Source organism: Schistocerca gregaria, chromosome 2 (assembly GCF_023897955.1).
Source record: "Schistocerca gregaria isolate iqSchGreg1 chromosome 2, iqSchGreg1.2, whole genome shotgun sequence".
Taxonomy (NCBI): domain Eukaryota; kingdom Metazoa; phylum Arthropoda; class Insecta; order Orthoptera; family Acrididae; genus Schistocerca; species Schistocerca gregaria.
Genome location: NC_064921.1, coordinates 967,615,147 through 967,639,575, shown reverse-complemented (window position 1 = coordinate 967,639,575; position 24,429 = coordinate 967,615,147). Strand labels below are relative to the sequence as shown.

At 43.8% G+C, this 24,429-nt stretch overlaps 17 non-coding genes across 17 annotated transcripts; 6 read left to right on the top strand and 11 right to left on the bottom strand.

The window, feature by feature from the left end:
- Positions 1 to 681: 681 nt before the first annotated feature.
- On the bottom strand, positions 682 to 753 carry Trnaq-uug (transfer RNA glutamine (anticodon UUG)). Its single transcript has one exon. It is a non-coding gene; the product is annotated as a tRNA-Gln (tRNA).
- A 3,370-nt stretch (positions 754 to 4,123) lies between these two features.
- Positions 4,124 to 4,195, top strand: Trnap-ugg (transfer RNA proline (anticodon UGG)). The gene has a single exon. It is a non-coding gene; the product is annotated as a tRNA-Pro (tRNA).
- Positions 4,196 to 4,693: 498 nt separating this feature from the next.
- Positions 4,694 to 4,765, bottom strand: Trnaq-uug (transfer RNA glutamine (anticodon UUG)). Its single transcript has one exon. It is a non-coding gene; the product is annotated as a tRNA-Gln (tRNA).
- A 555-nt stretch (positions 4,766 to 5,320) lies between these two features.
- Positions 5,321 to 5,392, top strand: Trnap-ugg (transfer RNA proline (anticodon UGG)). Its single transcript has one exon. It is a non-coding gene; the product is annotated as a tRNA-Pro (tRNA).
- Positions 5,393 to 5,890: 498 nt separating this feature from the next.
- On the bottom strand, positions 5,891 to 5,961 carry Trnaq-uug (transfer RNA glutamine (anticodon UUG)). Its single transcript has one exon. It is a non-coding gene; the product is annotated as a tRNA-Gln (tRNA).
- Positions 5,962 to 6,516: 555 nt separating this feature from the next.
- Positions 6,517 to 6,588, top strand: Trnap-ugg (transfer RNA proline (anticodon UGG)). The gene has a single exon. It is a non-coding gene; the product is annotated as a tRNA-Pro (tRNA).
- A 498-nt stretch (positions 6,589 to 7,086) lies between these two features.
- Trnaq-uug (transfer RNA glutamine (anticodon UUG)) lies at positions 7,087 to 7,157 on the bottom strand. The gene has a single exon. It is a non-coding gene; the product is annotated as a tRNA-Gln (tRNA).
- A 555-nt stretch (positions 7,158 to 7,712) lies between these two features.
- On the top strand, positions 7,713 to 7,784 carry Trnap-ugg (transfer RNA proline (anticodon UGG)). The gene has a single exon. It is a non-coding gene; the product is annotated as a tRNA-Pro (tRNA).
- A 498-nt stretch (positions 7,785 to 8,282) lies between these two features.
- Positions 8,283 to 8,353, bottom strand: Trnaq-uug (transfer RNA glutamine (anticodon UUG)). The gene has a single exon. It is a non-coding gene; the product is annotated as a tRNA-Gln (tRNA).
- A 555-nt stretch (positions 8,354 to 8,908) lies between these two features.
- Trnap-ugg (transfer RNA proline (anticodon UGG)) lies at positions 8,909 to 8,980 on the top strand. The gene has a single exon. It is a non-coding gene; the product is annotated as a tRNA-Pro (tRNA).
- Positions 8,981 to 9,478: 498 nt separating this feature from the next.
- Positions 9,479 to 9,549, bottom strand: Trnaq-uug (transfer RNA glutamine (anticodon UUG)). Its single transcript has one exon. It is a non-coding gene; the product is annotated as a tRNA-Gln (tRNA).
- An 8,938-nt stretch (positions 9,550 to 18,487) lies between these two features.
- Positions 18,488 to 18,560, top strand: Trnap-ugg (transfer RNA proline (anticodon UGG)). Its single transcript has one exon. It is a non-coding gene; the product is annotated as a tRNA-Pro (tRNA).
- Positions 18,561 to 19,495: 935 nt separating this feature from the next.
- Positions 19,496 to 19,567, bottom strand: Trnaq-uug (transfer RNA glutamine (anticodon UUG)). The gene has a single exon. It is a non-coding gene; the product is annotated as a tRNA-Gln (tRNA).
- Positions 19,568 to 20,689: 1,122 nt separating this feature from the next.
- Positions 20,690 to 20,761, bottom strand: Trnaq-uug (transfer RNA glutamine (anticodon UUG)). Its single transcript has one exon. It is a non-coding gene; the product is annotated as a tRNA-Gln (tRNA).
- Positions 20,762 to 21,884: 1,123 nt separating this feature from the next.
- Positions 21,885 to 21,956, bottom strand: Trnaq-uug (transfer RNA glutamine (anticodon UUG)). Its single transcript has one exon. It is a non-coding gene; the product is annotated as a tRNA-Gln (tRNA).
- Positions 21,957 to 23,080: 1,124 nt separating this feature from the next.
- Positions 23,081 to 23,152, bottom strand: Trnaq-uug (transfer RNA glutamine (anticodon UUG)). The gene has a single exon. It is a non-coding gene; the product is annotated as a tRNA-Gln (tRNA).
- Positions 23,153 to 24,270: 1,118 nt separating this feature from the next.
- On the bottom strand, positions 24,271 to 24,342 carry Trnaq-uug (transfer RNA glutamine (anticodon UUG)). The gene has a single exon. It is a non-coding gene; the product is annotated as a tRNA-Gln (tRNA).
- Between the last annotated feature and the right edge of the window lie 87 nt (positions 24,343 to 24,429).

Here is a 24,429-nt window from a genome sequence, read left to right as displayed (position 1 = left end):
TGGTGTCGGATTAAGAAACCTCTTTGAGAATATGGACCATATTGGATGCTGCAACTAGCAAGTGCGGCAAGATATCAGTAGGTGGCGGGGTGCACACCTGCTTCGTTGTGCGGCCTGTTGGTCTAGGGGTGTGATTCCTGCTTGGGGTGCAGGAGGTCCCGGGTTCAAATCCCTGACAGGCCCTACTTTTCACTTTCGCGACAACCAAGCACTGCGATAAACTAGCGAGTCTCTGAAAGTAAGCCATGCAACAGGACAAACTGCATGTCGGGCCACATGCCAATGATACTGGCAAGTGCGTCTTGTGGAAAGCAATCTACGAAGCCGGATTAAGCCGTGTTCGTTTACTTATATCTATACCTAAAGACTGACACGTATAACGATTCTATTCGTTTCCCAAGAACTAGTACATCGCATGCACGTTTGTTAAATGCACGCGCATGCAGCACCCAAAACGGAGAGATACTGGGACCCTCAGCTGAGGTCGTCTTCTCGCAGTTGAACCCCTTACGTTCCGTTATTAATCCTAGTAGCAAAAGCATAAGCATTTGGAGCGTTCCCCATTCACGTGTGGACTGCAATTAACAATTTGCATTACATGATCCTAGCTAAAATTCTGGATATACAATTCCAACTACCAGCTCGTACACATTTCTAGAAACGATCGCAAATCTCAGATTCAGGTTCCACCGAGACTCGAACTCGGATCGCTGGATTCAAAGTCCAGAGTGCTAACCATTACACCATGGAACCGGGTGCCCCTCGCGGACTGGAATTGAGCAGCATCATGACATTAAACCTATTGTTGTTGTTGTTGTTGTTGTCTTCAGTCCTGAGACTGGTTTGATGCAGCTCTCCATGCTACTCTGTCCTGTGCAAGCTGCTTCATCTCCCAGTACCTACTGCAACCTACATCCTTCTGAATCTGCTTAGTGTACTCATCTCTCGGTCTCCCTCTACGATTTTTACCCTCCACGCTGCCCTCCAATGCTAAATTTGTGATCCCTTGATGCCTCAAAACATGTCCTACCAACCGATCCCTTCTTCTAGTCAAGTTGTGCCACAAACTTCTCTTCTCCCCAATCCTATTCAATACCTCCTCATTAGTTACGTGATCTATCCACCTTATCTTCAGTATTCTTCTGTAGCACCACATTTCGAAAGCCTCTATTCTCTTCTTGTCCAAACTAGTTATCGTCCATGTTTCACTTCCATACATGGCTACACTCCAAACAAATACTTTCAGAAACGACTTCCTGATACATAATTCTATATTCGATGTTAACAAATTTCTCTTCTTCAGAAACGCTTTCCTTGCCATTGCCAGTCTACATTTTATATCCTCTCTACTTCGACCATCATCAGTTATTTTACTTCCTAAATAGCAAAACTCCTTTACTACTTTAGGTGTCTCATTTCCTAATCTAATTCCCTCAGCATCACCCGATTTAATTTGACTACATTCCATTATCCTCGTTTTGCTTTTGTTAATGTTCATCTTATATCCTCCTTTCAAGACACTGTCCATTCCGTTCAACTGCTCTTCCAAGTCCTTTGCCGTCTCTGACAGAATTACAATGTCATCGGCGAACCTCAAGGTTTTTACTTCGTCTCCATGAATTTTAATACCTACTCCAAATTTTTCTTTTGTTTCCTTTACTGCTTGCTCAATATACAGATTGAATAACATCGGGGAGAGGCTACAACCCTGTCTCACTCCTTTCCCAACCACTGCTTCCCTTTCATGCCCCTCGACTCTTATTACTGCCATCTGGTTTCTGTACAAATTATAAATAGCCTTTCGCTCCCTGTATTTTACCCCTGCCACCTTTAGAATTTGCAAAAGAGTATTCCAGTCAACATTGTCAAAAGCTTTCTCTAAGTCTACAAATGCTAGAAACGTAGGTTTGCCTTTTCTTAATCTTTCTTCTAAGATAAGTCGTAAGGTCAGTATTGCCTCACGTGTTCCAACATTTCGACGGAATCCAAACTGATCCTCCCCGAGGTCTGCATCTACCAGTTTTTCCATTCGTCTGTAAAGAATTCGCGTTAGTATTTTGCAGCCGTGGCTTATTAAACTGATAGTTCGGTAATTTTCACATCTGTCAACACCTGCTTTCTTTGGGATTGGAATTATTATATTCTTCTTGAAGTCTGAGGGTATTTCGCCTGTCTCATACATCTTGCTCACCAGCTGGTAGAGTTTTGTCATGACTGGCTCTCCCAAGGCCGTCAGTAGTTCTAATGGAATGTTGTCTACTCCGGGGGCCTTGTTTCGACTCAGGTCTTTCAGTGCTCTGTCAAACTCTTCACGCAGTATCGTATCTCCCATTTCGTCTTCATCTACATCCTCTTCTATTTCCATAATATTGTCCTCAAGTACATCGCCCTTGTATAAACCTTCTATATACTCCTTCCACCTTTCTGCCTTCCCTTCTTTGCTTAGAACTGGGCTGCCATCTGAGCTCTTGATATTCATGCACGTGGTTCTCTTCTCTCGAAAGGTCTCTTTAATTTTCCTGTAGGCAGTATCTATATCTCTATCTTACCATTATATAATCTATCTGATACCTTTTAGTATCTCCAGGGTTCTTCCACGTATACAACCTTCTTTCATGATTCTTAAACAAAGTGTTAGCTATGATTAAGTTGTGCTCTGTGCAAAATTCTATTAGGCGGCTTCCTCTTTCATTTCTTAGCCCCAATCCATATTCACCTATTATGTTTCCTTCTCTCCCTTTTCCTACACTCGAATTCCAGTCACCCATTACTATTAAATTTTCGTCTCCCTTCACTATCTGAATAACTTCTTTTATTTCATCGTACATTTCTTCAATTTCTTCGTCATCTGCAGAGCTAGTTGGCATATAAACTTGTACTACTGTAGTAGGTGCGGGCTTCGTATCTATCTTGGCCACAATAATGCGTTCACTATGCTGTTTGTAGTAGCTTACCCGCATTCCTATTTTCCTATTCATTATTAAACCTACTCCTGCATTACCCCTATTTGATTTTGTGTTTATAACCCTGTAGTCACCTGACCAGAAGTCTTGTTCCTCCTGCCACCGAACTTCACTAATTCCCACTATATCTAACTTTAACCTATCCATTTCCCTTTTTAAATTTTCTAACCTACCTGCCCGATTAAGGGATCTGACATTCCACGCTCCGATCCGTAGAACGCCAGTTTTCTTTCTCCTGTTAACGACATCCTCTTGAGTAGTCCCCGCCCGGAGATCCGAATGGGGGACTATTTTACCTCCGGAATATTTTACCCAAGAGGATGCCATCATCATTTAATCATACAGTAAAGCTGCATGTCCTCGGGAAAAATTACGGCTGTAGTTTCCCCTTGCCTTCAGCCGTTCGCAGTACCAGCACAGCAAGGCCGTTTTGGTTAATGTTGCAAGGCCAGATCAGTCAATCATCCAGACTGTTGCCCCTGCAACTACTGAAAAGGCTGCTGCCCCTCTTCAGGAACCACACGTTTGTCTGGCCTCTCAACAGATACCCCTCCGTTGTGGTTGTACCTACGGTACGGCCATCTGTATCGCTGAGGCACGCAAGCCTCCCCACCAACGGCAAGGTCCATGGTTCATGGGGGAGGATTAAACCTATAAGCTGCGATTTATTACATGTAGCGTCCTCAGAAAGTGTTTGCGTGCTAATGAAGCATCCAAGTAGGCTGAAAGTGGAGGGAGCAACTTGGAATGTAGCGAGAATTCTTGCCAGTATTCGTACATGAAATGATGTCTAAGGGTCAGGTAATCAAAATCGCGGAACAGCCACTCTCGTATGGTGGATGCTTTGTGCTGGAAGCAGCCTAGCTATGAAAACAGCTATGGACACAGAGTACTGTCGAAAAGTGCGTGCTGTCACACAACGCTACGTAGTGGGCGGATGGTGCGTGACACGATAACATTTGCACTTCACACGATCGACATACTGTCACACAACTCAAGCAGCTCTTTCAGCCTTCACATACACTGGTCCTCAGCACAGCTCATGTTGTTGGTGTCGGATTAAGAAACCTCTTTAAGAATATGGTCCATATTGCATGCTGCAACTAGCAAGTTCGGCAAGATATCAGTAGGTGGCGGGATGCACACCTGCTTCGTTGTACGGCCTGTTGGTCTAGGGGTATGATTCCTGCTTTGGGTGCAGGAGGTCCCGGGTTCAAATCCCGGACAGGCCCTACTTTTCACTTTCGCGACAACCAAGCATTACGATAAACTAGCGAGTCTCTGAAAGTAAGCCATGCAACAGGACAAACTGCATGTCGGGCCACCTGCCAATGATATTGGCAAGTGCGTCTTGTGGAAAGCAATCTACGAAGCCGGATTAAGCCGTGTTCGTTTACTTATATCTATACCTAAAGACTGACACGTATAACGATTCTATTCGTTTCCCAAGAACTAGTACATCGCATGCACGTTTGTTAAATGCACGCGCATGCAGCACCCAAAACGGAGAGATACTGGGACCCTCAGCTGAGGTCGTCTTCTCGCAGTTGAACCCCTTACGTTCCGTTATTAATCCTAGTAGCAAAAGCATAAGCATTTGGAGCGTTCCCCATTCACGTGTGGACTGCTATTAACAATTTGCATTACATGATCCTAGCTAAAATTCTGGATATACAATTCCAACTACCAGCTCGTACACATTTCTAGAAACGATCGCAAAACACAGATTCAGGTTCCACCGAGACTCGAACTCGGATCGCCGGATTCAAAGTCCAGAGTGCTAACCATTACACCATGGAACCGGGTGCCCCTCGCGGACTGGAATTGAGCAGCATCATGACATTAAACCTATAAGCTGCGATTTATTACATGTAGCGTCCTCAGGAAGTGTTTGCGTGCTAATGAAGCATCCAAGTAGGCTGAAAGTGGAGGGAGCAACTTGGAATGTAGCGAGAATTCTTGCCAGTATTCGTACATGAAATGATGTCTAAGGGTCAGGTAATCAAAATCGCGGAACAGCCACTCTCGTATGGTGGATGCTTTGTGCTGGAAGCAGCCTAGCTATGAAAACAGCTATGGACACAGAGTACTGTCGAAAAGTGCGTGCTGTCACACAACGCTACGTAGTGGGCGGATGGTGCGTGACACGATAACATTTGCACTTCACACGATCGACATACTGTCACACAACTCAAGCAGCTCTTTCAGCCTTCACATACACTGGTCCTGAGCACAGCTCATGTTGTTGGTGTCGGATTAAGAAACCTCTTTGAGAATATGGTCCATATTGGATGCTGCAACTAGCAAGTTCGGCAAGATATCAGTAGGTGGCGGGATGCACACCTGCTTCGTTGTACGGCCTGTTGGTCTAGGGGTATGATTGCTGCTTTGGGTGCAGGAGGTCCCGGGTTCAAATCCCGGACAGGCCCTACTTTTCACTTTCGCGACAACCAAGCATTACGATAAACTAGCGAGTCTCTGAAAGTAAGCCATGCAACAGGACAAACTGCATGTCGGGCCACCTGCCAATGATATTGGCAAGTGCGTCTTGTGGAAAGCAATCTACGAAGCCGGATTAAGCCGTGTTCGTTTACTTATATCTATACCTAAAGACTGACACGTATAACGATTCTATTCGTTTCCCAAGAACTAGTACATCGCATGCACGTTTGTTAAATGCACGCGCATGCAGCACCCAAAACGGAGAGATACTGGGACCCTCAGCTGAGGTCGTCTTCTCGCAGTTGAACCCCTTACGTTCCGTTATTAATCCTAGTAGCAAAAGCATAAGCATTTGGAGCGTTCCCCATTCACGTGTGGACTGCTATTAACAATTTGCATTACATGATCCTAGCTAAAATTCTGGATATACAATTCCAACTACCAGCTCGTACACATTTCTAGAAACGATCGCAAAACACAGATTCAGGTTCCACCGAGACTCGAACTCGGATCGCCGGATTCAAAGTCCAGAGTGCTACCATTACCCCATGGAACCGGGTGCCCCTCGCGGACTGGAATTGAGCAGCATCATGACATTAAACCTATAAGCTGCGATTTATTACATGTAGCGTCCTCAGGAAGTGTTTGCGTGCTAATGAAGCATCCAAGTAGGCTGAAAGTGGAGGGAGCAACTTGGAATGTAGCGAGAATTCTTGCCAGTATTCGTACATGAAATGATGTCTAAGGGTCAGGTAATCAAAATCGCGGAACAGCCACTCTCGTATGGTGGATGCTTTGTGCTGGAAGCAGCCTAGCTATGAAAACAGCTATGGACACAGAGTACTGTCGAAAAGTGCGTGCTGTCACACAACGCTACGTAGTGGGCGGATGGTGCGTGACACGATAACATTTGCACTTCACACGATCGACATACTGTCACACAACTCAAGCAGCTCTTTCAGCCTTCACATACACTGGTCCTGAGCACAGCTCATGTTGTTGGTGTCGGATTAAGAAACCTCTTTGAGAATATGGTCCATATTGGATGCTGCAACTAGCAAGTTCGGCAAGATATCAGTAGGTGGCGGGATGCACACCTGCTTCGTTGTACGGCCTGTTGGTCTAGGGGTATGATTCCTGCTTTGGGTGCAGGAGGTCCCGGGTTCAAATCCCGGACAGGCCCTACTTTTCACTTTCGCGACAACCAAGCATTACGATAAACTAGCGAGTCTCTGAAAGTAAGCCATGCAACAGGACAAACTGCATGTCGGGCCACCTGCCAATGATATTGGCAAGTGCGTCTTGTGGAAAGCAATCTACGAAGCCGGATTAAGCCGTGTTCGTTTACTTATATCTATACCTAAAGACTGACACGTATAACGATTCTATTCGTTTCCCAATAACTAGTACATCGCATGCACGTTTGTTAAATGCACGCGCATGCAGCACCCAAAACGGAGAGATACTGGGACCCTCAGCTGAGGTCGTCTTCTCGCAGTTGAACCCCTTACGTTCCGTTATTAATCCTAGTAGCAAAAGCATAAGCATTTGGAGCGTTCCCCATTCACGTGTGGACTGCTATTAACAATTTGCATTACATGATCCTAGCTAAAATTCTGGATATACAATTCCAACTACCAGCTCGTACACATTTCTAGAAACGATCGCAAAACACAGATTCAGGTTCCACCGAGACTCGAACTCGGATCGCCGGATTCAAAGTCCAGAGTGCTACCATTACCCCATGGAACCGGGTGCCCCTCGCAGACTGGAATTGAGCAGCATCATGACATTAAACCTATAAGCTGCGATTTATTACATGTAGCGTCCTCAGGAAGTGTTTGCGTGCTAATGAAGCATCCAAGTAGGCTGAAAGTGGAGGGAGCAACTTGGAATGTAGCGAGAATTCTTGCCAGTATTCGTACATGAAATGATGTCTAAGGGTCAGGTAATCAAAATCGCGGAACAGCCACTCTCGTATGGTGGATGCTTTGTGCTGGAAGCAGCCTAGCTATGAAAACAGCTATGGACACAGAGTACTGTCGAAAAGTGCGTGCTGTCACACAACGCTACGTAGTGGGCGGATGGTGCGTGACACGATAACATTTGCACTTCACACGATCGACATACTGTCACACAACTCAAGCAGCTCTTTCAGCCTTCACATACACTGGTCCTCAGCACAGCTCATGTTGTTGGTGTCGGATTAAGAAACCTCTTTAAGAATATGGTCCATATTGCATGCTGCAACTAGCAAGTTCGGCAAGATATCAGTAGGTGGCGGGATGCACACCTGCTTCGTTGTACGGCCTGTTGGTCTAGGGGTATGATTCCTGCTTTGGGTGCAGGAGGTCCCGGGTTCAAATCCCGGACAGGCCCTACTTTTCACTTTCGCGACAACCAAGCATTACGATAAACTAGCGAGTCTCTGAAAGTAAGCCATGCAACAGGACAAACTGCATGTCGGGCCACCTGCCAATGATATTGGCAAGTGCGTCTTGTGGAAAGCAATCTACGAAGCCGGATTAAGCCGTGTTCGTTTACTTATATCTATACCTAAAGACTGACACGTATAACGATTCTATTCGTTTCCCAAGAACTAGTACATCGCATGCACGTTTGTTAAATGCACGCGCATGCAGCACCCAAAACGGAGAGATACTGGGACCCTCAGCTGAGGTCGTCTTCTCGCTGTTGAACCCCTTACGTTCCGTTATTAATCCTAGTAGCAAAAGCATAAGCATTTGGAGCGTTCCCCATTCACGTGTGGACTGCTATTAACAATTTGCATTACATGATCCTAGCTAAAATTCTGGATATACAATTCCAACTACCAGCTCGTACACATTTCTAGAAACGATCGCAAAACACAGATTCAGGTTCCACCGAGACTCGAACTCGGATCGCCGGATTCAAAGTCCAGAGTGCTACCATTACCCCATGGAACCGGGTGCCCCTCGCGGACTGGAATTGAGCAGCATCATGACATTAAACCTATAAGCTGCGATTTATTACATGTAGCGTCCTCAGGAAGTGTTTGCGTGCTAATGAAGCATCCAAGTAGGCTGAAAGTGGAGGGAGCAACTTGGAATATAGCGAGAATTCTTGCCAGTATTCGTACATGAAATGATGTCTAAGGGTCAGGTAATCAAAATCGCGGAACAGCCACTCTCGTATGGTGGATGCTTTGTGCTGGAAGCAGCCTAGCTATGAAAACAGCTATGGACACAGAGTACTGTCGAAAAGTGCGTGCTGTCACACAACGCTACGTAGTGGGCGGATGGTGCGTGACACGATAACATTTGCACTTCACACGATCGACATACTGTCACACAACTCAAGCAGCTCTTTCAGCCTTCACATACACTGGTCCTCAGCACAGCTCATGTTGTTGGTGTCGGATTAAGAAACCTCTTTAAGAATATGGTCCATATTGGATGCTGCAACTAGCAAGTTCGGCAAGATATCAGTAGGTGGCGGGATGCACACCTGCTTCGTTGTACGGCCTGTTGGTCTAGGGGTATGATTCCTGCTTTGGGTGCAGGAGGTCCCGGGTTCAAATCCCGGACAGGCCCTACTTTTCACTTTCGCGACAACCAAGCATTACGATAAACTAGCGAGTCTCTGAAAGTAAGCCATGCAACAGGACAAACTGCATGTCGGGCCACCTGCCAATGATATTGGCAAGTGCGTCTTGTGGAAAGCAATCTACGAAGCCGGATTAAGCCGTGTTCGTTTACTTATATCTATACCTAAAGACTGACACGTATAACGATTCTATTCGTTTCCCAAGAACTAGTACATCGCATGCACGTTTGTTAAATGCACGCGCATGCAGCACCCAAAACGGAGAGATACTGGGACCCTCAGCTGAGGTCGTCTTCTCGCAGTTGAACCCCTTACGTTCCGTTATTAATCCTAGTAGCAAAAGCATAAGCATTTGGAGCGTTCCCCATTCACGTGTGGACTGCTATTAACAATTTGCATTACATGATCCTAGCTAAAATTCTGGATATACAATTCCAACTACCAGCTCGTACACATTTCTAGAAACGATCGCAAAACACAGATTCAGGTTCCACCGAGACTCGAACTCGGATCGCCGGATTCAAAGTCCAGAGTGCTACCATTACCCCATGGAACCGGGTGCCCCTCGCGGACTGGAATTGAGCAGCATCATGACATTAAACCTATAAGCTGCGATTTATTACATGTAGCGACCTCAGGAAGTGTTTGCGTGCTAATGAAAGTGGAGGGAGCAACTTGGAATGTAGCGAGAATTCTTGCCAGTATTCGTACATGAAATGATGTCTAAGGGTCAGGTAATCAAAATCGCGGAACAGCCACTTTCGTATGGTGGATGCTTTGTGCTGGAAGCAGCTTAGCTATGAAAACAGCTATGGACACAGAGTACGGTCGAAAAGTGCGTGCTGTCACACAACGCTACGTAGTTATCTGATAGTGCGTGACACGATAACATTTGAACTTCACACGATCGACATACTGTCACACAACTCAAGCAGCTCTTTCAGCCTTCACATACACTGGTCCTGAGCACAGCTCATGTTGTTGGTATCGGATTAAGAAACCTCTTTAAGAATATGGTCCATATTGCATGCTGCTACTAGCAAGTGCGGCAAGATATCAGTAGGTGGCGGGGTGCACACCTGCTTCGTTGTGCAGCCTGTTGGCCTAGGGGTGTGATTCCTGCTTTGGGTACAGGAGGTCCCAGGATCAAATCCCGGACAGGCCCTACTTGTCACTTTCTCGACAACCAAGCACTACGATAAACTACCGAGTCTCTGGAAGTAAGCCATGCAACAGGACAAACTGCATGTCGGGCCACCGGCCAATGATACTGGCAAGTGCGTCTTGTGGAAAGCAATATACGAAGCAGGATTAAGCCATCTTCGATTACTTATTTCTATATCTAAAGACTGACACGTACAAAGATTCGATTCGTTCCCCAGGAACTAGTACATCGCATGCACGTTTGTTAAATGCACGCGCTTGCAGCAACCAAAACGGAGAGGTGCTGGGACAAGCAGCTGAGGTCGTCTTCTCGCAGTTGAACCCCTTACGTTCCGTTATTAATCCTAGTAGCAAAACCATAAGCATTTGGACCGTTCCCTATTCACGTGTGGACTGCTATTAACAATTTGCATTACATGATCCTAGCTAAAATTCTGGATATACAATTCCAACTACCACCTCATACACATTTCTAGAAACGATCGCAAAACACAGAGTCAGGTTCCACCGAGACTCGAATTCGGATCGCTGGATTCAAAGTCGAGAATGCTAACCACTACACCATGGAACCGGGTGCCCCTAGCGGACTTCAATTGAGCAGCATCATGTCATTAAACCGATAAGCTGCGATTTATTACATGTAGCGTCCTCAGGAAGTGTTTGCGTGGCAAATTGTAAGTAGACTGTTTAGGTTTTTTTATTGGTTACGCCGCCGCCACGTAGTGCTCTGTATGAAAATCACTGGCTGTGCCGTGTGCAGTCTGTGGCTGGTTTGCATTGTTGTCTGGCATTGTAGTGTTGGGCAGCGGCAACTGGATGCTAAAAGCGCGTAGCGTTGCGCAGTTGGAGATGAGCCCCCAGCAGTGGTGGACGTGGGGAGAGAGATGGCGGCGTTTTGAAATTTGTAAGAATTAATGTCATATATATATATATATATATATATATATATATATATATATATATATATGTGTGTGTGTGTGTGTGTGTGTGTGTATTATGACTATTAAGGTAATTACATTGTTTGTTCTCTATTAAAATCTTTCATTTGCTAACTGTGACTGTCAGTAGTTAGTGACGTCCGTAGTTTGAGTGTTTTAGTTAGCTGGCAGTAGTGGTGTTGCTGTATTGCAGTAGTTCGAGTAACGAAGATTTTTGTGAGGTAAGTGATTTGTGAAACATATAGGTTAATGTTAGTCAGGGCCATTCTTTAGTAGGGATTTTTGGAAGTCAGATTGCGTTGCGCCAAAAATATTGTGTGTCAGTTTAAACACAGTCGTGTATAATTTTTCTAAGGGGACGTTTCATATGGCGACCCTGCCAGGATACCTCACTGGAATCTTCTGATTTTTTCTTGTAGTTTGTGTAGTTAGTGTAGCCTTTGTTTATTGCTAGCCCACAATCATAGAGAGAATTTCCTTTGTAGTTGCAGTCTTTCATTGTTGTACAGTAAAACAGTTGTGGCATGCATGTAGATTTGCACCAAGTATTTCGCAGCTTCGCTTGCAATTAACTAGATATTATTTTCAGTGCTATGTTAATGTGTTCTCTTATTATTGCTCTTCAAATTGTGCTTTTATGTGTTATCATGTGAAATATTGTGACAATAATGGCGTGTGAAAAACGTAACACTAGGCTCCAAAGTAAACTGAGAAATAATAGTGACGACGAGCGTCGCTTATCAGCACCACTGTGTAGCGAATTAACAGACATTCGAAGTAGTAATTTGGTAATTGTGCATAGGGAAAGGGAGCGGGCGGCAAATAATGGTGTAGACAATGAAACAAGTAGTGAACAGGGACAATTATCGATCGATCAGTCGGCAACAGCTCGCCTCAGGAATCTGAAATGACAGAACACAATATTGCAAATAGTGTTGACTTAGGTTATGGGTCCTCACCGTTTTCTCAAATGAGTCAAGACACATTTTCTGCCTGTCAAAATGTAAATGTTGCCGGTGAAAATGCACTGCCAAATAGCATAGAAAAACAGATTCCAGACCCTAATACATTATTATTGCAATTAATGCCACAAATGGAACAAAATCTGAAACAAATGGGACAAAAGCTTCAAAAGTTAGACACAATGGAACAAAATCTTCAAAAGTTAGACACAATGGTACATAATCAGAGACAAACACAGCAAAAGTTAGACACACTGGAACAAAATCAGAGAAAAACACAGCAAAAGCTTCAAAAGTTTGACACAATGGAACAAAATCTGAGACAAACACAGCAAACGTTAGACGCAATGGATCAAAAGCTTCAAAAGTTAGACCAGTGGAACATACGCTTGAACAAACACGTGAAGATTTAACTACTGAATTACATAAAATCGAATCGAAATGTCAAAAAGTCTGTAATGACGTAAAAACACAAATTTGTGAGCATTTGAAAGCTATTTTTTCGCGGCATGAAAATGCATTACAGAAGCACGAAGCAGCCATAAAAGAACTGCAAACAATTGTTCATGAAAATCATGAGACCTTGCAAGCTAAAATTGACTCAGTTGCATCTACCGATTCGGTTACACAACTTGCAAAAACTCAAGAAAACTTAAAGGAGACAGTAGATACTCCGAAAATTGGTTCAGAAAGACACTTGGGGGACATTAGTTCATTATCAGAGAAAGTAGTTGAACTTTCGGATCAGCTAAATAATTTATCTACGAAGGTAGATGATAATCTGAATGACACGAAACCGGTAGTCTTTAATGACACAGAAGAGTTGGAACAAATTAGGAAATTCAAACAAAATCAAAATGAAATTAATATGCAACACCAAAGAGAAATCCGGGAAGTACAAGATCAGCTGACACAGGTAATACAACAATTACGTATTTCAGGGGACTCTCGCACACCAATACGGGAAGAGGGACATAAAAATACGGAACTGCCACAAAATAATAACACAGGGAACTTTGGAGATTAGAAAGAAATTGGCAAAGTTCACCGAATTTTGAGTTGGAACCGCCGAAATGACGTAACAATGACCGACATGCTACCCGCCGACACGATGATTTTGACTATAAGCTGTTCATTACCACACGTAAATTCTAAACATTTAAGAATTCTGGCAACGACATTCATCCACAAGCGTGGCTTCATCAATTCTCTCATTGTTCCCCCCCCCCCCCCCTACTGGTCATTAGAACACAGATTAGAATTTACAGGTATGTGTCGCTACTTGGAGGATGAACCAGCTGTAAGAATGCGATCCGTCACTCACGATTGCCACAGTGAAGGAGAATTTTACCATGCCTTCCTCTCTGCATATTGGTCTCAAGCCACACAAGACCGAGTAAAACATGGCATCATAATGATGAAAAATTTCGAACAATCTGAATTTTCAAGTCTTGTGAAATATTTTGAAGACGTGTTACGTGTGAATCAGTATCTTTCAAACCCATACATCCCGTCAGAACTCATCCGCATTTGCCTAATCAAATTGCCTGAACATTTACGGCATATTATTTTGGCAGGCCGTTGTAAAGACGACATTGAAGCTTTTCAGGGACTCTTACAAGAATTAGAAATTGACACAGACAGTCGCGGGATGCGAAAACAGGAACACAACAATCACTACAGTTCACATCCGTCACAATTCCGTGACGACTGAAACAATAACTGGACACGACAAGTCTATTCTTACAACGCAAATCGTGACCAAAACAGACACCACCAATATGACAACCACTGGCGGAGTAATAATAGTTACAGAGAAAGATCGCATTTCCGTAGTAATGACTATCACAGAGACAATCAGAGAAACAAACAATATGGGAACCAAAATAATTACTATCAAGGGAGAGAGAATAACTTTAGACGCCACGGTCCAGCGCGCAGTTACGATTCAGAGAGAAATTCTGCACCAAGTGACCGACAAGAAAGAAACTATGGAATCTACCGACATGACGACAGACGATATGATCGTATGAACATTTCCTCGGCAGCATTCATTCGCGGGCTAAATTCCATATTACCTGAGCTCTTAAAACGTCACATCACCTTATATGTGGACGATATTCTGATAGCAGAAGCCTCATGGGAACAACATAATCGCATCCTCAACAGCGTGTTACATATTTTTGCAGAATCTGGAATTACAGTTAACTTGGAAAAGTCTGAATTCGGTAGGACAAAAGTGAAGTTTTTGGGACGTATTATTTCTTCTGAATGCATTCAGCCGGATCCTGAAAAGTTAGAAGCAATCAGAGCCATTCCAGTTCCATCGAGAAAAAAACAAGTCCACAGTTTTCTAGGTCTCGTAAATTTTTACCGTCGTTTTCTGAATATGCAAATTCTAGTTACACCAAAACTTTGTTCTCTCACTGGAAAAAATACTATTTGGAACTGGGACGAACAAACACACTTGGAATTCAATTCTTTGAAAGAATCGCTACTTAACGCGCCAATATTAGCTCATCCAGATCTGTCACAAGATTTCTGCCTTAGCACGGATTCTTCTAAAGTCGGTCTTGGTGCCCATTTATTTCAAGAAGCCATAGAAAATGACACAACCGTTCAGAAAACCATTCCTTTTGCTAGCCGAGTGCAAGCAAAATCTGAAAAAAATTATTCCGTTACTGAATTAGAAGCTTTAGCTGTCGTTTGGGCATTTAACCAATTTCGTTTCTTTCTTCATGGTAGGCACGTAAAAGTATACAGTGACCATCGTTCATTACAATTTATTATGTCTTCAAAATTAAATCATGACAGGTTAAAACGTTGGGCATTGTTTCTGCACGAATTCCACTTCACAATAGTCTACATTCCCGGCAAGGAGAACATTGTAGCGGACGCACTGTCACGCGCACCGGCTGGGCTTGAGAAAAGTAACACAAAAAGCAACCTCGATAAAAATTTCAGTATTCTTTACATTCGGAAAGTTGCCATTGAAAACTTCATCACCACATCTTTAAAGGACATTGCTCATGAACCAGATAAAGATCCGATTTGGAAAGACATCAAAAGTACATGGCATGAAAAGACACAAACACAGATTCGGCATTATTATCTGGTTAGAAACAACATACTGTTCAAACGATGCTCTGTTGATGACAAGCTATGGGTACTTTGCATTCCAGACGATTTTGTTAATAAGCTCATTTGGTACATTCATTTCAGCTATGCACATTTTGGTCCACGAAAATGTTTTCATGTTCTTCGAACGACTTGTTATTTTAACAATATGGAAAAGAGATTTCGAAGAGTCTTGTCTATTTGTAAACTTTGTCAAAAGGCGAAACCATCTACTGTCTCGCATCGTGCTCCATTGTTTCCTATCATTCCTACTAAATTAAAAGAATTTGCTGCTGTTGATCTCTTGGGACCGCTTGTTAGAACATCTAATCGATTTTCGTACGTTCTAGTCGCTGTTGAACTTACTTCAAAATTTGTTTCTTTCACTCCGTTACGTAAAGCCACTGGACGGTCTGTATCCATCGCCTTTGTTAAAAATTTCTTACGTGAAGTTGGACACGTTAGTAAAGTCATTTCAGTAACGGACCGTAATTCAGATCTGCTGTTTGGTCACGCATGCTTCGTAACCATAAAATCAAATCTGTTTTTATTTCATTGTACTCACCACATTGTAACCCGTCTGAACGGATTATGAAAGAAATCAATAAGCTTTGCAGACTTTATTGTCACAGAAAGCATCAGCATTGGGACAGATATTTACACTTATTTCAAAACGTGCTGAATGAAATGCCTCATGACTCCACTGCTTTACCACCTGTTCTTGTACTGAAGAATAAAGAAACACCGAACAGAATCAGACAGCTTGTACCTTTTCCAAATACGCGTAAACTTCGACACAAAGACATAATTGATTTGGCTATTAAAAATATAAATTCTGCTGCAGACAAAAGGAGAAAATTACACGGTATAGCAAATGCAAAGAAATTATATATTGGTCAGAAAGTTCTCATTAAAGCTCATTCATTGTCACATTAGAAGAAACACTTGAGGCACAAATTCTTTCTAGTTTACAATGGACCTTACAGAATCCGACGTATACCACATGATAATTGCGTTGAAGTTGAAACTCTGCGTACTAGGAAGAGTAAAGGTTTACACCATATTTCACATGTAAAAAAGTTTATTGAAATATAATCTGCTTTTTAACTTTGTCTTTGCCCTAAAACAATTCACTTCACATTTCTAGTATGCTTTGTCACACTGAGAAACTGTTAAGATGCAACTATGAAGTTAACTACACAGTCTAGAACCTAGGGAACATTTTTAAACAGAAATTACGAATGCATTGTTATAGTGAACAGACGACACAGTATTGTTATTTGTAAATTCTTGCTTGTTAATTGCACGATTACGTAACGACTATAACGCTTACATACTTAGAACATATACTGTTAATGAGGTTTTAATGCAACATTTTGGTTTAGTTGAAAAGACATTCTTTATTTGAAGTACTTTCTGTGAGATTAAAGATGACTTAGGTTTGGTTTCTTTGATAGCTACACGATTATATCACGTTGCTACTAATGTGTGACACAATTTACATTGTGCTTTGGCGGTGTATCTGTTTTATATCTGCACAGTTTTTCTGAATTATTCTGGAAAGTAAAACATGTTTTAGCCGTAACTTTTGTGGTATAGCTAAAATTAGACAGCCTTTTCCATAGCACAGCAATACGTTACAGCACAGTACTTTCTTCATCACGGCAATAAGCCTAATAACTAAGATATTTATACGCAAAGCAATTCACTTCGTTTATTACGAGGTAAGTATATTAACTTCAGCAGAACTTTGCTTACAGAGGACGATAACTATGACACCTCCACATAATTATCTTACAACAAGACGCACAGTTTATCGCTACAGTACACATATTTGAGTGATTAATTTTGTACTTAACACATTTATTTTTAAAGATATTTGAAGTACAATGATACAAAGGTTTTCTGTGATACATTTCATTCCATTGCTGTAGTCTGTAACACCTGAAGATATAATTACATTAATCCTCAGGGGGGTACACGCCTACTTTGTGTACCATGTGTTTGGCAAGCACAAGGAGCGCTAGCTAATACGGTATTTGCTTATACAATTTTACATATCGGTACCTTATTTCTGTAACACAGAATTACACAGCTATTTGATCATTTAACTGGGAGAGACAAACATTCATTTACCTACATCAGTGACAGATGTTTACGTAATTACACAGTTGAATAACTTCACAGTTACGAAATTGAATTTGTCTGTACTTTGTGAAATGTTCATATTTTTTCGGAACCATTGTGATACTATGAGAGCTTTGATAGATGTATTTGGTATGGGATCATGATTTTTAAAGCACGTTGGAGGTAGATGAGGTTTTTTTATTGGTAACGCCGCCGCCACGTAGCGCTCTGTTCAAAAATCACTGGCTCTGACATGTGCAGTCTGTGGCTGGTTTGCATTGTTGTCTGCCATTGCAGTGTTGGGCAGCAGCAACTGGATGCTAACAGCGCGTAGCGTTGCGCAGTTGGAGGTGAGCCGCCAGCAGTGGTGGACGTGTGGAGAGAGATGACGGAGTTTTGAAATTTGTAAGAATTGATGTCATGAACTGATATATATATTATGACTATAAAGATAAATACATTGTTTGTTCTCTACTAAAATCTTTCATTTGCTAACTGTGCCTATCAGTAGTTCGAGACTTCGTAGTTTGAATCTTTTAGTTAGCTGGCAGTAGTGGCGCTCGCTGTATTGCAGTAGTTCGAGTAACGAAGATTTTTGTGAGGTAAGTGATTTGTGAAACATATAGGTTAATGTTAGTCAGGGCCATTCTTTCGTAGGGATTTTTGGAAGTCAGATTGCGTTGCGACAAAAATATTGTGTGTCAGTTGAAGCACAGTCGTGTATAATTTTTCTAAGGGACCAAGTAGGCTGAAAGTGGAGGGAGCAACTTGGAATGTAGCGAGAATTCTTGCCAGTATTCGTACATGAAATGATGTCTAAGGGTCAGGTAATCAAAATCGCGGAACAGCCACTTTCGTATGGTGGATGCTTTGTGCTGGAAGCAGCCTAGCTATGAAAACAGCTATGGACACAGAGTACTGTCGAAAAGTGCGTGCTGTCACACAACGCTACATAGTGGGCCGATGGTGCGTGACACGATAACATTTGCACTTCACACGATCGACATACTGTCACACAACTCAAGCAGCTCTTTCAGCCTTCACATACACTGGTCATCAGCACAGCTCATGTTGTTGGTGTCGGATTAAGAAACCTCTTTGAGAATATGGTCCATATTGGATGCTGCAACTAGCAAGTGCGGCAAGATATCAGTAGGTGGCGGGGTGCACACCTGCTTCGTTGTGCGGCCTGTTGGTCTAGGGGTATGATTCCTGCTTTGGGTGCAGGAGGTCCCGGGTTCAAATCCCGGACAAGCACTACTTTTCACTTTCGCGACAACCAAGCATTACGATAAACTAGCGAGTCTCTGAAAGTAAGCCATGCAACAGGACAAGCTGCATGTCGGGCCACCTGCCAATGATACTGGCAAGTGCGTCTTGTGGAAAGCAATCTACGAAGCAGGATTAAGCCGTGTTCGATTACTTATATCTATACCTAAAGACTGACACGTATAACGATTCTATTCGTTTCCCAAGAACTAGTACATCGCATGCAAGTTTGTTAAATGCACGCGAATGCAGCACCCAAAACGGAGAGATACTGGGACCCTCAGCTGAGGTCGTCTTCTCGCAGTTGAACGACTTACGTTGCGTTATTAATCCTAGTAGCAAAAGCATAAGCATTTGGAGCGTTCCCCATTCACGTGCGGACTGCTTTGGGTGCAGGAGGTCCCGGGTTCAAATCCCGGACAAGCCCTACTTTTCACTTTCGCGACAACCAAGCATTACGATAAACTAGCGAGTCTCTGAAAGTAAGCCATGCAACAGGACAAGCTGCATGTCGGGCCACCTGCCAATGATACTGGCAAGTGCGTCTTGTGGAAAGCAATCTACGAAGCAGGATTAAGCCGTGTTCGATTACTTATATCTATACCTAAAGACTGACACGTATAACGATTCTATTCGTTTCCCAAGAACTAGTACATCGCATGCAAGTTTGTTAAATGCACGCGAATGCAGCACCCAAAACGGAGAGATACTGGGACCCTCAGCGGAGGTCGTCTTCTCGCAGTTGAACCCCTTACGTTCCGTTATTAATCCTAGTAGCAAAAGCATAAGCATTTGGAGCGTTCCCCATTCACGTGCGGACTGCTATTAACAATTTGCATTACATGATCCTAGCTAAAATTCTGGATATACAATTCCAACTACCAGCTCGTACACATTTCTAGAAACGATCGCAAAACACAGATTCAGGTTCCACCGAGACTCGATCTCGGATCGCTGGATTCAAAGTCCAGAGTTCTAACCATTACACCATGGAACCGGGTGCCCACGCGGACTGGAATTGAGCAGCATCATGACATTAAACCTATAAGCTGCGATTTATTACATGTAGCGTCCTCATTAAGTGTTTGCGTGGCTAAGGAAGCAACCAAGTAGGCTGAAAGTGGAGGGAGCAACTTGGAATGTAGCGAGAATTCTTGCCAGTATTCGTACATGAAATGATGTCTAAGGGTCAGGTAATCAAAATCGCGGAACAGCCACTTTCGTATGGTTGATGCTTTGTGCTGGAAGCAGCCTAGCTATGAAATAGCTATGGACACAGAGTACTGTCAAAAGTGCGTGCTGTCACACAACGCTACGTAGTGGGCGGATGGTGCGTGACACGATAACATTTGCACTTCACACGATCGACATACTGTCACACAACTCAAGCAGCTCTTTCAGCCTTCACATACACTGGTCCTGAGCACAGCTCATGTTGTTGGTGTCGGATTAAGAAACCTCTTTGAGAATATGGACCATATTGGATGCTGCTACTAGCAAGTGCGGCAAGATATCAGTAGGTGGCGGGATGCACACCTGCTTCGCTGTGCGGCCTGTTGGTCTAGGGGTATGATTCCTGCTTGGGTGCAGGAGATCCCGGGTTCAAATCCCGGACAGGCCCTACTTTTCACTTTCGCGACAACCAAGCATTACGATAAACTAGCGAGTCTCTGAAAGTAAGCCATGCAACAGGACAAACTGCATGTCGGGCCACCGGCCAATGATACTGGCAAGTGCGTCTTGTGGAAAGCAATCTACGAAGCAGGATTAAGCCGTGTTCGATTACTTATATCTATACCTAAAGACTGACACGTATAACGATTCTATTCGTTTCCCAAGAACTAGTACATCGCATGCAAGTTTGTTAAATGCACGCGAATGCAGCACCCAAAACGGAGAGATACTGGGACCCTCAGCTGAGGTCGTCTTCTCGCAGTTGAACCCCTTACGTTCCGTTATTAATCCTAGTAGCAAAAGCATAAGCATTTGGAGCGTTCCCCATTCACGTGCGGACTGCTATTAACAATTTGCATTACATGATCCTAGCTAAAATTCTGGATATACAATTCCAACTACCAGCTCGTACACATTTCTAGAAACGATCGCAAAACACAGATTCAGGTTCCACCGAGACTCGATCTCGGATCGCTGGATTCAAAGTCCAGAGTTCTAACCATTACACCATGGAACCGGGTGCCCACGCGGACTGGAATTGAGCAGCATCATGACATTAAACCTATAAGCTGCGATTTATTACATGTAGCGTCCTCATTAAGTGTTTGCGTGGCTAAGGAAGCAACCAAGTAGGCTGAAAGTGGAGGGAGCAACTTGGAATGTAGCGAGAATTCTTGCCAGTATTCGTACATGAAATGATGTCTAAGGGTCAGGTAATCAAAATCGCGGAACAGCCACTTTCGTATGGTTGATGCTTTGTGCTGGAAGCAGCCTAGCTATGAAATAGCTATGGACACAGAGTACTGTCGAAAAGTGCGTGCTGTCACACAACGCTACGTAGTGGGCGGATGGTGCGTGACACGATAACATTTGCACTTCACACGATCGACATACTGTCACACAACTCAAGCAGCTCTTTCAGCCTTCACATACACTGGTCCTGAGCACAGCTCATGTTGTTGGTGTCGGATTAAGAAACCTCTTTGAGAATATGGACCATATTGGATGCTGCTACTAGCAAGTGCGGCAAGATATCAGTAGGTGGCGGGGTGCACACCTGCTTCGTTGTGCGGCCTGTTGGTCTAGGGGTATGATTCCTGCTTGGGTGCAGGAGATCCCGGGTTCAAATCCCGGACAGGCCCTACTTTTCACTTTCGCGACAACCAAGCATTACGATAAACTAGCGAGTCTCTGAAAGTAAGCCATGCAACAGGACAAGCTGCATGTCGGGCCACCTCCCAATGATACTGGCAAGTGCGTCTTGTGGAAAGCAATCTACGAAGCAGGATTAAGCCGTCTTAGATTACTTGTATCTATACCTAAAGACTGACACGTATAACGATTCTATTCGTTTCCCAAGAACTAGTACATCGCATGCACGTTTGTTAAATGCACGCGCATGCAGCACCCAAAACGGAGAGATACTGGGACCCTCAGCTGAGGTCGTCTTCTCGCAGTTGAACCCCTTACGTTCCGTTATTAATCCTAGTAGAAAAAGCATAAGCATTTGGAGCGTTCCCCATTCACGTGTGGACTGCTATTAACAATTTGCATTACATGATCCTAGCTACAATTCTGGATATACAATTCCAACTACCAGCTCGTACAGATTTCTAGAAACGATCGCAAAACACAGATTCAGGTTCCACCGAGACTCGAACTCGGGTCGCTGGATTCAAAGTCCAGAGTGCTAACCATTACACCATGGAACCGGGTGCCCTCGCGGACTGGAATTGAGCAGCATCATGACATTAAACCTATAAACTGCGATTTATTACATGTAGCGTCCTCAGAAAGTGTTTGCGTGGCTAAGGAAGCAACCAAGTAGGCTGAAAGTGGAGGGAGCAACTTGGAATGTAGCGAGAATTCTTGCCAGTATTCGTACATGAAATGATGTCTAAGGGTCAGGTAATCAAAATCGCGGAACAGCCACTTTCGTATGGTGGATGCTTTGTGCTGGAAGCAGCCTAGCTATGAAATAGCTATGGACACAGAGTACTGTCGAAAAGTGCGTGCTGTCACACAACGCTACGTAGTGGGCGGATGGTGCGTGACACGATAACATTTGCACTTCACACGATCGACATACTGTCACACAACTCAAGCAGCTCTTTCAGCCTTCACATACACTGGTCCTGAGCACAGCTCATGTTGTTGGTGTCGGATTAAGAAACCTCTTTGAGAATATGGACCATATTGGATGCTGCAACTAGCAAGTGCGGCAAGATATCAGTAGGTGGCGGGGTGCACACTTGTTTCGTTGTGCGGCCTGTTGGTCTAGGGGTATGATTCCTGCTTTGGGTGAAGGAGGTCCCGGATTCAAATCCCGGACAGGCCCTTCTTTTCACTTTTGCGACAACCAAGCATTACGATAAACTAGCGAGTCTCTGAAAGTAAGCCATGCAACAGGACAAACTGCATGTCGGGCCACCGGCCAATGATACTGGCAAGTGCGTCTTGTGGAAAGCAATCTACGAAGCAGGATTAAGCCGTGTTCGATTACTTATATCTATACCTAAAGACTGACACGTATAACGATTCTATTCGTTTCCCAAGAACTAGTACATCGCATGCAAGTTTGTTAAATGCACGCGAATGCAGCACCCAAAACGGAGAGATACTGGGACCCTCAGCTGAGGTCGTCTTCTCGCAGTTGAACCCCTTACGTTCCGTTATTAATCCTAGTAGCAAAAGCATAAGCATTTGGAGCGTTCCCCATTCACGTGCGGACTGCTATTAACAATTTGCATTACATGATCCTAGCTAAAATTCTGGATATACAATTCCAACTACCAGCTCGTACACATTTCTAGAAACGATCGCAAAACACAGATTCAGGTTCCACCGAGACTCGATCTCGGATCGCTGGATTCAAAGTCCAGAGTTCTAACCATTACACCATGGAACCGGGTGCCCACACGGACTGGAATTGAGCAGCATCATGACATTAAACCTATAAGCTGCGATTTATTACATGTAGCGTCCTCATTAAGTGTTTGCGTGGCTAAGGAAGCAACCAAGTAGGCTGAAAGAGGAGGGAGCAACTTGGAATGTAGCGAGAATTCTTGCCAGTATTCGTACATGAAATGATGTCTAAGGGTCAGGTAATCAAAATCGCGGAACAGCCACTTTCGTATGGTGGATGCTTTGTGCTGGAAGCAGCCTAGCTATGAAATAGCTATGGACACAGAGTACTGTCGAAAAGTGCGTGCTGTCACACAACGCTACGTAGTGGGCGGATGGTGCGTGACACGATAACATTTGCACTTCACACGATCGACATACTGTCACACAACTCAAGCAGCTCTTTCAGCCTTCACATACACTGGTCCTGAGCACAGCTCATGTTGTTGGTGTCGGATTAAGAAACCTCTTTGAGAATATGGACCATATTGGATGCTGCTACTAGCAAGTGCGGCAAGATATCAGTAGGTGGCGGGGTGCACACCTGCTTCGTTGTGCGACCTGTTGGTCTAGTAGTATGATTCCTGCTTGGGTGCAGGAGATCCCGGGTTCAAATCCCGGACAGGCCCTACTTTTCACTTTCGCGACAACCAAGCATTACGATAAACTAGCGAGTCTCTGAAAGTAAGCCATGCAACAGGACAAACTGCATGTCGGGCCACCGGCCAATGATACTGGCAAGTACGTCTTGTGGAAAGCAATCTACGAAGCAGGATTAAGCCGTCTTCGATTACTTATATCTATACCTAAAGACTGACACGTATAACGATTCTATTCCCAAGAACTAGTACATCGCATGCACGTTTGTTAAATGCACGCGCATGCAGCACCCAAAACGGAGAGATACTGGGACCCTCAGCTGAGGTCGTCTTCTCGCAGTTGAACCCCTTACGTTCCGTTATTAATCCTAGTAGAAAAAGCATAAGCATTTGGAGCGTTCCCCATTCACGTGTGGACTGCTATTAACAATTTGCATTACATGATCCTAGCTACAATTCTGGATATACAATTCCAACTACCAGCTCGTACAGATTTCTAGAAACGATCGCAAAACACAGATTCAGGTTCCACCGAGACTCGAACTCGGGTCGCTGGATTCAAAGTCCAGAGTGCTAACCATTACACCATGGAACCGGGTGCCCTCGCGGACTGGAATTGAGCAGCATCATGACATTAAACCTATAAACTGCGATTTATTACATGTAGCGTCCTCAGGAAGTG